Below are 18,046 nucleotides of genomic sequence, written 5' to 3' on the forward strand. Positions count from 1 at the left end.
AATTTTATATACAAAAGTCATTGCTTCTCTATATACACTTGACAATGATTTTGAAAGTATAGTGGAAATAAAGATCTATTTTATTTTTTCAACAAAATGATTAAATATCTAGGAATAATATTACAAAAGCTGTGTAAGAGCTGTTGAAGGAAAGTTGAGGATGCAAAGTAAGATGAATAAATCTACACACAAGCTCATAAAGAGAAAGACAATATTTTAAGTTACAAAGTTGTTTTAAATTGATAAATAAATGTAATATAATCCCAAGGGGAAAAAATCATGAGTACTGAGGGGAAATAGACATGCAAACCCTCAAGTGCACATGGGGGCGGGGGTTATATTCTAGGGGCTATGAGAAAATTAGATAAAGGGAGATAGTGAGGAAGGTGTGGCCTTGCCAGATAACCACTATATATAGCATAGTAATTAAAGCCACTGGATACTTGTATTAAAAAAAAGTTCAGTGGAACATATATGTATATATATAAATGTTAATGTATGATAAAGAGGGTATTATTTCAGGTCAGTAAGGGAAAGCTGGATTGATAAAGGAGGTATTTCAGGTTAGTGAGGAAAGCTTGACTGTTTAATAATGTTGGAAGGAACCTAGGAACCTAGGAAGAAAAAGTTGGATCTCTTAGAACAAGTTCAAGGTTGATCAAAGTTTTAAACATAAGTCCATAAGAGAAAAGCCATAAAAGAAAAAAAGAAACATAAATTTCACCATATAAAATTAAATGTGCGCACAAAACCCAAAATACTCTAAACAAAGTCAAATGGGAATAATGTGTAACGAGGGTTAGTAACCGCTATTCCAGTAAAGGGGTCTTAAGTTGTCTTAGTTCAACTATCCTCCCACCTGTGTAGATGTTGTGAGGAGGGCTCTCCTATGTGATTGGCCTTCAGAACTCCACGCCATTTTCTTGGGCTTACAGGTGTTTTGAGAGGAAGATGTACCCAGCTAGGGACCAAGCAAAGCCTTGGGGTCAGTACTAGCATCATCACCCTTGCTTGACCATCACTCTTTCACTGTGGGATATGATGCTGTGAGTCAGGTGCCACAGGAAACACAGGGCGCCTGGTAGAGGTGATGTGAGGTGCTGGGTAGTGAGTCTGCAGGCACTGACAGGGAGTTCAGGCAGCTTCTGAGCACTGATACACTATTCCTTAATGTGGTACTTAAGGAACCACAGGCCCAACTTGACTCTTTCCTTCCCAGGCAGCAGGTCCTCTCCCTTCTTCGGAAACGTCTGGGGATCAATTCTCAGCTCCTGTGGCCCACGTGCAGCTCATACTGTCTCTTCCCCACTTCCCCCAATGCCCCAAACCTTTTAAGTTTTCTGAAAAACCTCTTTCCCTCTTGCTCTGTTGATATAACACGATATTAGACCAAAAGGAATGGAGAAATGAGGTCCACTTTCCTAAAGGCACCCTTATTGGAGGTAGGGAAAATATTTGCTCTTTATCTTTCCAGTGCAGGAAAAAGAGGCAGAAAGAATAATAATTTATTCTTTCTTTTTAATCTGTAACTTATTATTATGCATAATAATTATTTACAGATTAAAGCAATCTGAGTGCTAGTATCCTGCCACAAATATTTACATACATTTGAAATACCAAGGGAGATTTTCCCTAACCTATAAATCAGAAAATAGATTTCCTTAACCTATTAAATATAGGAAAAGATATGCAACACATTCAAAATTAGGTAAATGTATGTGAAAACAAGAAGATACTCTTTTTACCTATCATTAACAACAACAACAAAAAAGATAATATCTTGTGTTGTTGAGAGTGTAAAGGAAAAGTCACTATTGTACATATGCTTTTCGTAGAAGCGTAAACTTGTACAAGCTATTTGGAAAGCAATTTGGCCATTCCTATCCAAATTTAGAATTCACACACCCTTGGAGGAGCAATGTCATTTCTAGGAATGTAGCCTACACTTATTTTCATATTTGTGCAAAAGCACAAGTCTGGACACTGCCAAAATATCCATCAGTGAAATACTAGTTAAGTGATTTATGGAACGTGTACAGGATGATAAACCATGGAGCCATTAAAAGGAATACATGCTATGTTATCATATGCTATTGCTTATATGTGGAATCTAAAAAAAGAATGATACAAATGAACTTATTTACAAAGCAGAAATAGTCTCACAGATATAGAAAACAAACTTATGGTACCAAAGGGGAAGTGGGAGAGGGATAAATTAGGAGCTTGGGATTAACAGTAGATATTAACACACTAAAATATAAAATAAAGAACAAGGACCTACTGTTTGGCACAGGGAACTATATTCAATATCTTGTAATAACCTGTAATGGAAAAGAATCTGAAAAAAAATATATATATATATGTATAACTGAAACACTTTGCTGTACACCTGAAACTAATACAACATTGTATATCAACTATATTTCAATAAAAAAAATTTTTTAATTAAAAAAGAAACAGAGTACCTGAGCTCAACATGTACTAAAGAGGAAGGACCTCCCAGACAAGTTCTAAATGAAAGTATGCTACCATCATGCGTGTGTAGAATATTTCTGGGAGGAATGATCCCTCTTATGAAAGGAAGCCTAGTGATTGAAAGTATGGTGTAGAAGGAAGACTTCGTTTTCTCTGATACCTTTCTTAGTGTCTAAATGTGTTAATATGGGTAGTTATTACTTTTTCAATGAAATAAAAATTTTTTAATTTTTATAATTTTAACATTTATATCAAGATTTCTGATTGCAAGAGGGAAAATCAGATATCATGAGTTTCCTGTTGTGATACAGAATGAGAAACACTATATCAGCAATGATGTACCAGCCAAAGGTGCCTGAGTGGAATCTAATCAAGTCTTTGGATTCCACTTCCAATTTAGAGGAAATACAGGTGATCTAGGAATAAGGTAAATAATTCCACAAGGAAACAATCAGGTGAATTATATATGCTATGGGATAGCTGGCCTGGTCCATTCCACAGATCCGTGTATTGGGAGTGCTCACGTGTGTAAAACAAACCAATGCAACTCATGGTCTCGTATTGGATCCTAGTTTTGACAAACCTACTGTAAAAGGCCTCTTGGGTACAAATTATGAAAAATTTAATATGGACTTGGTATTAAGGAATCAATTAATTTTGTCCTTACTTTTTAGAGATAAGAATTTTTAATGCATACTAAAATGTTAAATTACTATTTATAATTCACTTTAACTATTTTAACATATAAAAATGAGGGTTTTCTTAAAAAGCAAAATTCCTATAGGTTCTGATTTGGTATAGAGTAATTAAGAAAAAGGTCAAAAATGATCAGTGAAACTAAGAAAAACTGGTTTGAACTAGCACTTTCCAGTTCCATAGCAGATGTTTACTAGGGAGTTTCCAGGAACAGTAGATGGTCCGCTGATAAACCCTGCAGTGCTGTGTGTAGAAACAGCAACGCAGACCGGCAAATTGCTGACATGGAAACCATCACAAGGGATCGAAGAGATGTGCTGAAACCAAGAGGCGAAGTTCAGTTGGAAAAACAATTCCTGCTTCACAATGAACACAGCCACGATTTGATACCCTTAAGCAAAATCGTAAGCAAAGTTAAGCAACCCATTTTGGCTGTACAGCCAGCTGCCTTGAAGTCGAGCAGATATTTTGTCTAATCAATCATGAAAATGCTGAAGAGTTTCAGAAGGGTGCAATTTTGCCTGACATCAGAGTTATTTTATTAGAGTTTTGAGCAGAGTAGATGGGACATGCTGACTATGGCACCGCTGGCACTCACATTTCATTTCATTCCTGCTATTTGGTCAGAAGAGAAAGGAGAAGAGGAGAAAGAGGGAAGTAAAAGTTGTATTTTTCATCATAGGGGTTCATATGAGCTGGCCTCTTCAAAATAGTGAAGCTGGAGAAACATCTTGCCATGTGATGGTGACTACATACCATGAAGATTCTGCGCTCTCATACCAATTATATTCATTCATTCATTCATTTGTTCACTCAGCCACTCACTCGTCCATTTGTTCAAATAACATTTTCCTAGTGCTTGAACTCTGGTAGTTACTGCACCCCTCCCATGTGTTTCCAAAATACCCTACATTTATCATGAATAAGTACAATGTAGTTTTAATACTCCCTTGATCATTCCTGTTTATTTGCCTGTGCCCTACTAGAGGGGTCAGAGAAAATATCTGGTTAATTGATGTATTCCCATTACCTGGCACATTACAGAACTCAAAAAAGATGTGTTGGTTGAGTGAACGAATGAGTGGGTGAATGAATGTACAAACCAAGCTAGGGTCAAGAGATGCAAAGATGAATAAGCCACTGACTTATGCTGCCTTGTTGAATTCTCTTGCCAAAAATATTTTGAAGAACAAGTACCTGACATATGACAGACCGGCATCAGATTGTGTTCATTTGAAAAAGCTGAAGTTGGGGAGACTGGTGTGAGAAAAATAGGGGGCATCAGGAATCGGAAGGGCATGCTACGTAAGCAGAATGGCTCAGGGGCAACCCCAGGAAGGTCCTGGCTGGAGTAGATGGAGGAAGTGTTAAGGTAGAGGAGGGAGTTGGCACTCAGGGTCATTAGCAATGGAAAAAAACACACCTTCAAAAATGCATCATTGCCGTTTAAAATATGGAAACCACTTTGAAGTCTAAGAAAATGTAAAGCCAACATGGCCATTCTAACTGTTTCTTGAGAAGATGAGTGTGGGACACACTATTCCAAACTACTTACAGCAACAGCAAAATGATAAATCATACTTTTCTGATTAGGAGATTAAGAAATATTGGTTCCCTATTCATGAAAGTTGGGCTTCATTCCATGCTGAAGAAGACTTACAAGTTGCTATGATGAACAGATATACCTATATGTTCTGATTTCAGGGGCAATAAACACCCACCTACACTCCCCTCTAAGAGTGCTTGTTTCTCTTACCTACTTGTTCGTTCATTCATTCATTCTCTTCCAGAAATATTTATTAAGGCTGTTAGGAGCCAGGCACTGTTCTGGGACTACACAGGTGATCAAGTGGACTGGTTGGTCCGGGACAAACCCAGTTTTAGCACTGAAAGTCCTGTGTCCTGGGAAACCCCTCTCTCCTAGGCCAAAGTTGGTCATCCTAGAACCTACTTCAGTGAGGTGAAGTTGAAATATCAGGTAGAGAGGGCCCTTACTAAAAAGGTTATTTTCAAGAAAAAACTTGGAGGAGGTAAGGACCGTAACACATGGATATCTTGGAGAAGAGAAGTCCAGAAAGGTCAAAGCCCGAGGCAGCCAGCTTGCCCCACGTTTTCAAGGAACAGCCAAGGAGTCAGGGTTGCTGGGGACACAGTGAGAGAGGAGAGAGTGACAGGAGCTGAGATCTGGAAAGTAGGGAAGCTTTGTTCTCAGGACTTGGCAACCTTAACAAGGATTTTGGCTTTTACTCTGATTCATATGAGAGGACACTGGAGGGTTTTGAACCAAGAGAGGACAGGATTCCTTTGGCTGTTGTGTTGAGAATAAGCCACAAAGAGGTCACAGCAAGGAAAGAGAGGTGTAGGATTTAAATTGTCTTTTTGAAAGTTCTGGTTTCTCTCAGCTGTGCCCAGGGAAACTGAGGGAAATGTTATGGTCCATTTGGGGGCTCCGTTTTATCTTTAAAAAAAAAAAAAAGGCCAGAGGGAGGAGTCTTTACTCTTTCCTTATCCAATGTGACTGCTGATTCTCGATTTTATAATGAGAAGGAAGCGGTTTCAAACATGATGTTATCTAAATGGAAACTCAGAGCAGTGCAAACTTACTGCCATGGAGTGGTGTTAGGAATGTGTGGTGTGGGGCCAGACCACCTGAGTCTGAATCTCAGCTCTGCTGCTCACTAGCTATGTGGCCTTGAACAAGTGGCTTAGCATGGGGAAGCTCCTTGTTTTCCTCATCTGTAGGAATAAGGACTATACCTACTCAGAGTTGTTGGGACAATTCAATGAGTTAACACATGTGCCTGGAGCAGGGTAAGTACTCATTCATGTTAAACATTATTATAATTATTAAGTCATCCAGCAATAGATGCTTAACTTTGAAACAGATGTGAGCTTTCAGAGACAGGGCTTGTGACTTACTAATCGCCGTATCCTTTTCAGCCCTGAGCACAAGATTTGCTGAATAAATAAATAACTGTTACTAAAGCATCAGTCATATTATTTTGTGGACTAACAAAAATTGAGTTTAAGAACAGATAAGTTGAAGATTATTTTTTGTCTTGGAAAGTAAATACTTAGGTCCCAGACACATAAGAGATTCCTTTGAAAATAAATTCTATCAGTCAATGTTCTTGTTTGCCAGCAACAGAACCCACTCTACCAAGTTTAAACAGGAAAGGGTTTATTAAAGATTATGCAGAAGTTCAAAGAAACTCCAGGAGGGCCAGAGTCAGCCTGATCTGATTAAACAACATTCAAACCAATCCATGGTGATGCCACTGCTGACACCAGATATAAAGACCACCCCTTCCATCACTGCTGCCGTGGCCACACCCATTCCAGAATAGGGGTCCACTTGATGCCTGCTTCATCATATCCACTGCATCTCACTCAGACTCTCAAGTTGGTGTACGTGATTAGGAGGGCCTCAGTCACAGGCCTGCTGCATCCTAGCTGTCAGGAAAGCTGGGAAAGTGAATTTTGGGAGTTCTACCTTGGGAAGGCAAGACTTCTAAAATGGGAAAATGCCCCTAAACATAGGAAGGATATTCAAAGATTGGTAGGCAGCCAGACAACAGGACCACATTAACCAAGAGAAATCAAATATTCAGTTGACTAGAAATATTCTTATGATACTCTCACATTAGAGTCTAATCACATGGATGAGATATATATCATATTGAATGTGTAATTGAGGTTATAAACTGAAATTACAAGTTAGAGATAATGACTGAAATAAAAACCAGAAAGAGGGGGAAATTCTATTTAAGCTTTCCATGAACTTTAACGACTGTGAAGACCTGATTTAAAATAGAGTATTTACATATAACTCTTGGACCTGCTCAATTTATTTTTCCAGATTTTCTTTCAAATGGAATACTAAGATAGAAATATAGCATTTTAGAGCCCAAGGAGAATAGCTCTTCTGGTTCGACTCTATTGTTGTTTGATGAGAGGAAGCTGAGGCCCAGGAAAGTTCAGTGATTTACTCAAGCGTCATTGTTGAAATGATATTATGTTGAAAAGCCAAATAGTTTTATGGTTTCTTGAAGAATCCTTTTTCATAGCCTCCCATAATACAGTGAGGAAGTTGCTTTGATCAAAAGGGCCCAAGTTGCTTTGATCAAAAGGGCCCAAATCTTGGCTATCTTCAACATCCAGACAGAAAGGCTGCTTGCGCTTGCTGTATTCTTCTGAAGAGATTTATTCCTGCTTCCTCCCAAGGATGCCATATCCCAAAGCCTCAGACATGAAGAATGAGACCAATAAAATCAATTTCCGCAGAGGCTATACTGTGGAAAATACTGCTCCTTTTTCCCTGCTAAATCAAACAATGGAATCGGCTTTCTCTACAAATCCTCTCCTTTCGTTGTAGCATTGCAACATTTATTTGACAAATATTTATTGGAGGCCACTTTGTGTCAAGCACCATACTAGGCAGTGGCCTGAATCTATTAGCATCAGTGCTTTGGGATTAATTTGGAGAGCATGGAAGCTTGCTCCATATAATTAGTCTCTTCTTTAAAATGTGGTAGAAAAACCCCCCAGTTGTCAGTTGTCAAAGTAAATAAATAGCCTTTGGAAAACGTTCTGATTCTTAAAAACATTTTAAGGAACAGAAAAGAACATTTTAAGCAGGATATGATGGTGAAAATAAATTTAATTAATGAATTCGCTAATTAATGTAACTAAAGGCACCCAGGTATGTTCTGTATCTCTATAAGCATCCCCGCTGGATAGCGGGAGAGGAGGACTAACGGGGATGGCAGCAAGAGGCTGGGTCATCCAAAGAACCAGTTAAAATTTTCTTGCTTGGTTCTTTGGCTACACAGTATTAATTGCCATAGGACAAACTACTGTTTATGTTGACGTGACCAAATGTTAGAGAATGGGGTGAGATAGTGAAAAAAGGAGATTAGGTAAAGAGTAGAGACACATGTTCAAGTCCAATAAAGGCTCCAATAAAGATATGTGTGATCTTCACAGGTCACTAAATCCCTCTCAGCCCCAATATCTTAAAAACAAACAAACAAAAAGAGTCAGGAAAAAAGACAAACTAAGGAATGAGAAAAAAAATTTTTGCAAATCATATACCTCAGTAGGGTTAATATCCAGAATATATAAAGAACTCCTACAACTCAATAGTTTTTAAAAACCTAATTAAAAAATGGGCAAACACTTGAACAGACATTTCTCCAAAGATATAAAAATGGCCAACAAGCATATGAAAAGATGCTCAACATCACTAACCTTTAAGGAAATGCAAATCAAAGCTACGATGAGTTATCAACTCCTTAGAAATAGCAAGTGTCAGTGAGGATGTGGTGAAATTGGAACCCTTGTGCATTGGCAGGAATGTAAAATGGTATAGCCACTATGGAAAAGAGTATGGTGGGGCTTCCCTGGTGGCGCAGTGGTTGAGAGTCCGCCTGCCGATGCAGGGGACACGGGTTCGTGCCCCGGTCGGGAAGATCCCACATGCCGCGGAGCGGCTGGGCCCGTGAGCCATGGCCACTGAGCCTGCGCGTCTGGAACCTGTGCTCTGCAGTGGGAGAGGCCACAACGGTGAGAGGCCCGCGTACCACAAAAAAAAAAAAAAAAAAAAAGAGTATGGTGGCTCCTTACAAAATTAAAAATAGAATTGATGGAATAAAATTTATGTTTTAAGGCAGGACAAGAAAATTTAGCATAACGTACTCCCTGCCTGTACCGGGTCCTCCCTTATGTGCGATGTGCATCCGCATTATACATTAACCAGACCTCCTCAAAGGCAGGAATGCCTGTTGACCATAAAGATCAATGGCTTTTTTTTTTCTTCTTCTGATGACAGCAGTGTAACTCCTTAGAAGATTAATTTTTCCTTTCCTAATCCTGTAAGGGGTCATGGTGACCTGTTGCTTGCTTAGTACAAACTGGATTATGCATCTTTGGTAAACTTTACGTAAAAATGTCAGTGTGTCATTTTGATGTATAATCTTTTTTCTCCAAAATGTGTAAGACTGTGCCTTCAACTTCTAACAAAAGGAACAGTCCTCAGAGTTTTCTGAAGACTCTCTCCTGGGTTACAATCCTCAGACTGGCTTCAATAAAATTCTCTAATTCGCCTTTAGATTGACTATTAATTTTTTTGTTAACAGAATTATCATATGATTCCACTTCTGAGTGTATGCCCCAAAATTGAAAGCAGAACCCAAACAGATTTTTGTACACTTATGTTCATAGCAGCATTATACACAATAGCCAAAAAGTAGAAGTAACCCAGGTGTAAATCAACAGATGGATGAACAAATGTAGTATATGCATACAATGGAATATTATTTAGCCTTAAAAAGGAAAAAAAACAGACATATGCTACAACATGAATGAACCTTGAAGACATTATACTAAGTGAAATAAGCCAGTCATAAAAGGAAAAATGTTATATGATCCCACTTATATGGGGTTCCCAGAGTAGCCAGATTCACAGAGGCAGAAAATAGAATGGTGGTTGCCAGGAAATGAGGGAAGGTCAAAATGGGGAGTCATTGTTTAATGGGTACTGAGTTTCAGTTTGGGAAGATTTTTTACAAGTTCTAGAAATGAATGGAGATGGTGGTTACACAACACTGGGAATGTGTTTAATGCCACTGAACTGTACACATGGCAATAATTAAAATGACAAATTTTGTGGTATCTATGTCTTACCACAATTTTTTTTAAAAAAGAGTCAAGAGACTAATATCTGCCTGGAGTAACTCACAGAGTGTTATGCAATCAAATCTGGGGCCTTGGACAAATAAGCAATAAGCACCCAGAACTAGTTCCCCTAATTTGACACTGTGGAGAGCTCCAGACCAGAATGTCAAGCCGCTGCAGTGTCTATCGTTTGGTAGCCTCAATCCATCATGTAACTCTAGCAGATGGCTCTGATGCCCCGGCTCCCATTCCCTCCACACCTCTGACTGAAATTCACCTGTGGCTGCCGAGACCAGTTACCTGTGGCTTAGGCTCACCTGGCCAGAACAGCGTCCTCCTTTAGCACTGCTCGAGTCATCCTGCTTGCTGGCCCAAAGCCCTCTCCCATGCAGGCTGCAGACCTCTCTTCCCACAGGCAAACAACCAAAAGGGTGAGGGTGTTAACAGCCTCAGGGCAGCCCTCAATCAAGGGGAAAAAAATCCAGTGGGTTAATGCTCCAGCATCCTGTCCCTCCAAGTAGACAACGCACATAGACATTCTGGTTAATTCTCAGGAGGTTCCACAGCAGAGGCAATGCAACCTCATTGCCTATAGCCAGCAACCTCCTTAGGGCACCACACCTGGGATTTACCCCATCCCTGTCTTACTCTCCTCCTCTTCACTCTAACTTCCCAGAGTCACATCCCAGATATACTACCTGAAGCCAAATCCAGATCTCAGGAAACCCAGTTAAAAATCTTATGAGGGCTTCCCTGGTGGCGCAGTGGTTGAGAGTCCGCCTGCTGATGCAGGGGACGCGGGTTGGTGCCCCCGGTCCGGGAAGATCCCACGTGCCGCGGAGCGGCTGCGCCCGTGAGCCATGGCCGCTGAGCCTGCGCGTCGGGAGCCTGTGCTCCGCAACGGGAGAGGCCACAACAGTGAGAGGCCCGCGTACCGCAAAAACAAAACAAAACAAAACAAAAAAACCTTATGATCCTTAATATTTTTTTATGATCCTTAATTTTATATTAATTTCTTTAACATTTTATAGCTTAACTTTTTTAGCAGTTCTTTGTTCTAGAGTATGTTAACAAATTTATAAATGTTTTGAGACTTGAAACACGTCTTCTTACTTTGGAAGGTGATTGGGTTCCCAAGCCAACACGAAGTTCCTACTCTAAAGTTAAATAGGAAGGGGTGGTCAGGGAAGGATTTTCCAGGCAAAACTTTGACCTGAATCTTACAGAATAACCAAGAACACAAGGACAAGCACTGTACATGGAAGAACTGGAGAAGAGAATATGGTCTCAGCTTCTCACCCAACTGTATAGGCATATGGTTCCTTATGACTTTACAGGGATTTCTAAAAGCAGGCTGGCTGGGATCAAAAGACTAATTCTTCTGTCACCCCCAGGGGTGCTAAAGGCAGATTGTTGGACACTCAAAGCAGAAAAGCAAGAGAGGTAGTATTCATTTTATTTCAGAAGAAAATAAGACTGGATGGGTGAAGCTATTGGAGATGGAACTTCTCTAGCACCTTTTGCTTTCCCTGGTCTGACAGACTAACTCCAGAGCAAGCTGACCTGGTGTGAGACGAAGGTAAAGGGAAGGGATGGTCCTGGAAAGCAACTATCTGAAGGAGAAAGAGAAGGAAGAGGGGAAATTCCAAGCGATGGTCATGAGAGAGATCGAAGAGGAGCTCTTGTGACCTGGCTGCGGTCACTGGGTGGGACCCATTCCTTTGTCAATCACTTGCTACCTAATTTCTCCTGGCTAATTCAATAAGTGTTTATGAGAGCCAGGCACTGTGCTATGTTTTCATCTAACAAGTATTATTTACTTAATAATAGATAATAGACTCTTATCTATTATTAGATAATAGACTCTTAATTTGTTGAACAGCAATGAAAAATCATAACAAGTACAAAAAGTAACATGTATTTAGAACTTCTATATCCCTACACTTTTTTTTTTTTAAATATCCCTATACTTTATACAGAACATCTAATTTGGTGAGTAAACCAAACTTCTTCCACCTACAGCTAAAACTGTCCTCAGGTAACTTGCAAAGAGAAGGAACTAAAACCCCAAGCCCAGCCCTGAAGGGCAAGAATGAAGTGATTTCAGGGTGGTCTATGGCTACATTCATATTTATCCTCACAGAAGTGGCTCTGGGCTCCTCAGGTCTGAAGTTTTGAAATGGAAGTCAGGCATTTCTTTTCGCCAGCTATGTGGCTACAGTAGTTTCAGCCTCCATCAACTCTACCTGGGATACAGCTCTTGCCCTTGACCTTCTACAACTAGTCTCACCCTAGCAGCCAGAACAGGGTTTCTAAAATGTAAGTCAGTTGAATGTGGGCTGGCCTTAGTGACTGGCTTCCAAAGCATAGAAACTGGAAAGGGGAAAATATTAACTTTATAGTGGAGAACACTGGCAGACCCACTTGAAACAAGTGATCAGGTTAATATCACCTTATCAGGTAGATATCATGTGGCCCAGATATGATGGAATGAAAAGGGAACATCACTCCTATAGTATTCTTTCCAAAAATCCATCACTCCTTTCTAATCATAAGGAAAACATCAAACAAATCTGGACTGATAGATATTCTACAAAATATCTGATCAGTAATCCTCAAGACTGTCAAGGTCATGAAAAACAAGGAAATCATGAGAAATTGTCCAGACTAGAGGAGACCAGGAGACATGACAACTAAATGCCGTGTAGTAGCCCCGACTGGATTCTGGAACAGAAAAAGGACATTAATGGAAAAACTGGTAAAAACTTTGTAAAGTCTGGAGTTAATGTAATAGGAGGAAACCAATGTTGGTTTCTTAGTTTTGAGAAATATACCACAGTCGTGTAAGATGATAACATCAAGGGAACAAAGTGGGTGAGCCAGCCTACTTGTAGAAATCCTCAGAACTGGGTTATAAAAAGCTGTGGGCTGATACTGGAGCCTATATTGGGGTAAGAAGCTGAACTACCTGTGCTATCTTTGCAACTTTTTTTAAACCTAAAACTAGTTTAAAATAAAAATGTGACTTATAAAGAAGGAAAGAAACATAATGGAAGGAAAACCCTCCAAGGGTCCCCAGCTCTTACTGATGCCAAGTCCTTACAGGGCCTGCCACCCCTGTTTAAAGTTGCAACACCCTTCCTGGAATGACCTATCCCCCATCCCTGTTTTATTTTTCTGCAGAGCATTTAACATTTCCTAACATATATATCATTTACTTATTTATTTGCATATTGTCTGTCTTCTCTCCCCACCTTACCCACAACACACCAGAATGTGAACACCAAGACATCAGGAAATTTTGTCTCTTTTGTTCACTGGGGAGAATAAAATAGGGCTCAATACTTATTGAAGGAATAAATGAAAGCATGGATCAGTGAATCCATTCTACCTGAAAACCCTTATGACTGTAACTCTAAAACTCACCTTCAATAGTTCTAGTTTCAAAACTAAAATGACCAAGTGGAGAAAGCAAGTAAATGTCTGATAATACAAAGTTAACTATCTTCCAGACTTGCCACAAACATGGATACCTTGGAGATACTGTGGATTTGGTTCCAGACCACTACAATAAGCAAATATCACAATAAAGCAAGTCATATGAGCTTTCTGGTTTCTCAGGGCATATGAAAGTTATGTTCACACTATACTGTAGCCTATTAAGTGTGTAATAGTATTATGTCTAAAAAAACAATGAATGAACTTTAATTAAAAAATATTTTATTACTAAAAACATGCTAACCATCATCTGACCTTCGATCTTTTTGCTGGTGGAGGGTCTTGCCTCAGTGTTGACGGCTGCCGACTGATCGGGCTGGTGGCTGCTGAAGGTGGGGTGGCAGTGGCCATTTCTTAAGATAAGACAACAGTGAAGTTTGCCACATTGATTGACTCTTCCGTCTACAAATGATTTCTCTGAAGCACGCAACGCTGTTTGATAGCATTTTAACCACAGTAGAACTGCTTTCAGAATTGAAGTCGATCCTCTCAAACCCTGGGGTTGCTTTATCAACCAAGTCGGTAAATCCTAAATCCTAAACCCTAAATCCATTTCAACAATCTCCACATCATCTTCGCCAGGAGTAGATTCCATCTCAAGAAACCACTTTCTTTGCCCATCCATAAGAAGCATCTCCTTATCAATTAAAGTTTTATCTTGAGATTGCAGCAATTCAGTCACATCTTCAGGATCCACATCTAATCCCAGTCTCTTGCTATTCCCACCACATCTGCAGCGACTTTCTTCGCTGAAGTCTTGAACCCCTCAAAGTCATCCCTGAGGGCTGGAATCAATTTCTTCCAAACTCCTGTTATGTTGACGTTTTGACCTCTTCCTATGAATCACAAATATTCTTAATGGCATCTAGAATGGTGAGTGCTGGGCTTCCCTGGTGGCACAGTGGTTGAGAGTCCGCCTGCCGATGCAGGAGACACGGGTTCGTGCCCCGGTCCGGGAAGATCCCACATGTTGCGGAGCGGCTGGGGCCATGAGCCATGGCCACTGAGCCTGCGCGTCTGGAGCCTGTGCTCCGCAACGGGAGAGGCCACAGCAGTGAGAGGCCTGCGTACTGCCAAAAAAAAAAAAAAAAAAAATTAAACGGTGAGTCCTTTGCAGAAGGTTTTCAATTGACTTTGCCCAGATCCATCAGAGGAATCACTATCTATGACAGCTATAGCCTTACAAAATGTATTTCTTAAATAACAAGACTTGAAAGTCAAAGTGATTCCTTGATCCATGGGCTGCAGAATGGATGCTGTATTAGTAGGCAGGAAAAAAAAAACCCATGAATCTCATTGTACATCTCCATCAGAGCTCTTCGGGGACCAGGTGCATTATCAATGAGCAGTCATATTTTGAAAAGAATCTTTTTTTCTGAGCACTAGATCTCAGCAGTGGACTTAAAATATTCAATAAACCTATTGTCATCAAATGTGCTGTCATCCAGACTTTGTTGTTCCATTTATAGAGCACAGGCAGAGCAGGTTTAGCATAATTCTTAAGCACCCTACGATTTTCAGAATGGTAAATAAGCATTGGCTTCAACTTAAAGTCACCAGCTGCATTAGTCCCTAACAAAAGAGGCAGGCTGTCCTTTGAAGCTTTGAAGGTAAGGCATTGACTTCTCCTCTCTAGCTATGAAAGTCCTAGATGGCATCTTCTTCCAATAGAAGGCTGTTTTGCCTACATTGAAAATTTGTTGTTTAGTGTAGCCACCTTCATTAATAACCTTAGCTAGATCTTCTGGATAACTTGCCGCAGCTTCTACATCTGCGCTTGCTGCTTCATCTTGCATTTTGATGTTATGAAGACAGTTTATTTCTTTCAATTTCATGAACAAACCCCTGTTATTGCAGACTTTTCTTCTGCAGCTACTTCAGCCTTCATAGAATTCAAAAGAGTTAAGGCCTTGCTCTGGATCAGACCTTGGCATAAGGAAATGTTGTGACTGGTTTGATCTTCTAACCAGACCACCAAAACTTTCTCCATATCGTAAATAAGGCTGTTTTGCTTTCTTATAATGTGTTCACTGGAGTAGCAATTTTAATTTCCTTCAAGAACTTTTCCTTTGCATTCACAACTTGGCTAACTGTTTAACGCAAGAGGTCTAGTTTTCAGCCTCTCTCTGCTTAAACTGATACCTCATTTAAACCGAGAGACGTGTGACTCTTCCTTTCACTTAAACACTTAGAGGCCGTTGTAGGATTAACTGGCCTAATTTCAATTTCAATTCTTGGGGGATAGGGAGGCCCAAGGAGAGGGGGAGAGATGGGGGAATGGCCAGTCAGAACACACAACAGTTATCAAGTTTGTCATCTTATGTGGGCGAAGTTCATGGTGCCCCAAAACAATTACAATAACATCAAAGATCACTAATCACAGATCACCACAACAAATAAAGAAAATTTTGAAATATTGCAAGAATTACCAAAATGTGACACAGAGACATGAAGTGAACAAATGCTATTGGAAAAATGGTGCTGATAGACTTGTTTGACGCAGGGTTGCCACAAACCTTCAATTTGTAAAAAATGCAGTATCTGTGAATTGCAATAAAGTGAAGCACAATAAAACAAGATATGCCTGTATTTATTCAAATGTATAAAATAATGGACGTGGGATGCTATTCATTTCAGCTTTATGTGAAGTGGCAAAGCATGGAAATAATATTATTGTCCGTAAGTACAGACATGCTAAATAAATTCTGGTATATTATACAATAAAATATTATTCAGCCACTAAAAAAAGAGGAACTTCCTCATCTTAATATGAAATGATTGTGAATATATATTGTTAAGTAAAAAAAGCAAGGCAGAGATAGTGTCTATGGGGCACTACTGCTTAGTTAAATGGGGGGCAAAGAGTGTTTATACATATTTGTTGTATATGCATAAAATATTTCTGAATGGACACAAAAGGACTGAAACATTGGTTGACTGGGGAAACTGAGTGCCTGAGGGACAGGATACCCCTTTTTATTTGAATTTTGAACTAAGTGAATGTCTTAACTGATTAATTTAAATTAACTTTCTTCTATACATTATACAATGCTGATCTAACAGTCATTTAAAACTAAAACGAAACTGACACCCTGAAATAGTGTTTTAATTTTTCCTTTTTATAGTTTATTCTAGATCATGAGTGTATAGTTAATCTCATTAACAATTAGTGACCTTTTCAATTTAGGGTACCTTATGTATATATTAAGGACTGAATTTATTTTTCAAAATGGATTACTTTTTTTAAAAAAATGGATTAATTTTTGGCTGCTTTGGGTCATTGCTGCGCACGGGCTTTCTCTAGTTGTGGCAAGCGGGGGCTACTCTTCCCTGCAGTGCACAGGCTTCTCATTGCAGTGGCTTCTCCTGTTGTGGAGCACGGCTCTAGGCGCATGGGCTTCAGTAGTTGTGGCACGTGGGTTCAGTAGTTGTGGCTCACTGGCTTAGTTGCTCCGCGGCATGTGGGATCTTCCCGGACCAGGGCTCGAACCCATGTCCCCTGCATTGGCAGGTGGATTCTTAAGCACTGAGCCACCAGGGAAGCCCCAAATGGATTAATTTTATAGCAAGGAAACTATTAGAGTTAATACTGTCTGCCTAAATCATTTCCTACCAGCAGTGAAATGACTGTATTCAAAATCTAGACAGGCTTATTTTCATTTTTTTAGTTTATTGAGCATTTTGTAGGATGCACAAAAGGCCAAGAAAATGTTTTATGTCATTTTAATTCTCGCTTTTAATTTTTTCATTAGAGTATAAGATCTATAAAAAAAAAAACATATTTGCTGTAAACGCACAGCTTGGTGAGTATTCATAAACCAAACATACTCCAAGTACACAGCACTAAGATCAAAGAACTAGAACATTACCAGCAACCTAAAAGCACTCCATGCCTTTCTTGTCACTACCCCTTCCCCTAGGGTAATCAATACTGTGACTCCTAAGAGCATAACTTAGTTTTGCCTGTTTCCGTACATTATATAAATGTAAACTTAAGGTATTTCCCTTTTGTGTTTGGCTTCTTTTACTCAACAGTGTAGGATTCATTCATATTGTTACATGTAATTATAAGTGAATCATTCACATTACATATAGAATTCCATATAGTGTAAGTGTGTCACAATTCATTTTCCCATTCTGTTGTCGATGGGCAGTTTCCAGTTTGGGTCATTTATGAATAGGCTGCTATGAACATTCTTGTACATTTCTTTTGAGGAACAGTTATACACGTTTCCACCCAGGAGTGAAACTGCTTGATACAGATATGTGCAGCTCTAAAAGATACCACCAAACATTTTTTTCCTAAAGAGTTGTACCAGTTTATACTCTGACCAGCAGCAAGAGTTCCAGTTGCTCCCCATCTTCCCCAACATTTTGTATTTTTCATTTTAGTTATTCTGGCTGATTTTTAGTGGTATCACTGGAAGCTGGTTTCTGAAAGTACCAACTTCTTTTAGAAATTCTTTCTAAATTATTTATAACCTGGGTAGGTTATAAATACCAAAAAAGCCAAAACTGGGGAAGTGAAAGTTAGAGAGAACCTCATTTTTTATGTACCCTCATTTTACTCTTTGGGGTTCCTATTATATGCACATATTAACTTGAAAAACATATATGTTCCTGTATTCCTGAGGTTCAGAAGTTGGTGGGTGATGACACTTTTACTACTCAGTTATTACTCGTGTTGTCACTTTTCTAAGTT

General features: G+C 39.4%; 1 protein-coding gene across 11 annotated transcripts in view; it reads right to left on the minus strand.

Annotated features, from left to right (window-relative positions):
* The window catches only part of DMGDH (dimethylglycine dehydrogenase), a 139,963-nt gene that overhangs the window by 85,614 nt on the left and 36,303 nt on the right, over positions 1 to 18,046 (minus strand). The window lies entirely within an intron of this gene.

This window comes from Pseudorca crassidens, chromosome 3, assembly GCF_039906515.1.
Source record: "Pseudorca crassidens isolate mPseCra1 chromosome 3, mPseCra1.hap1, whole genome shotgun sequence".
Classification (NCBI taxonomy): Eukaryota; Metazoa; Chordata; class Mammalia; order Artiodactyla; family Delphinidae; genus Pseudorca; species Pseudorca crassidens.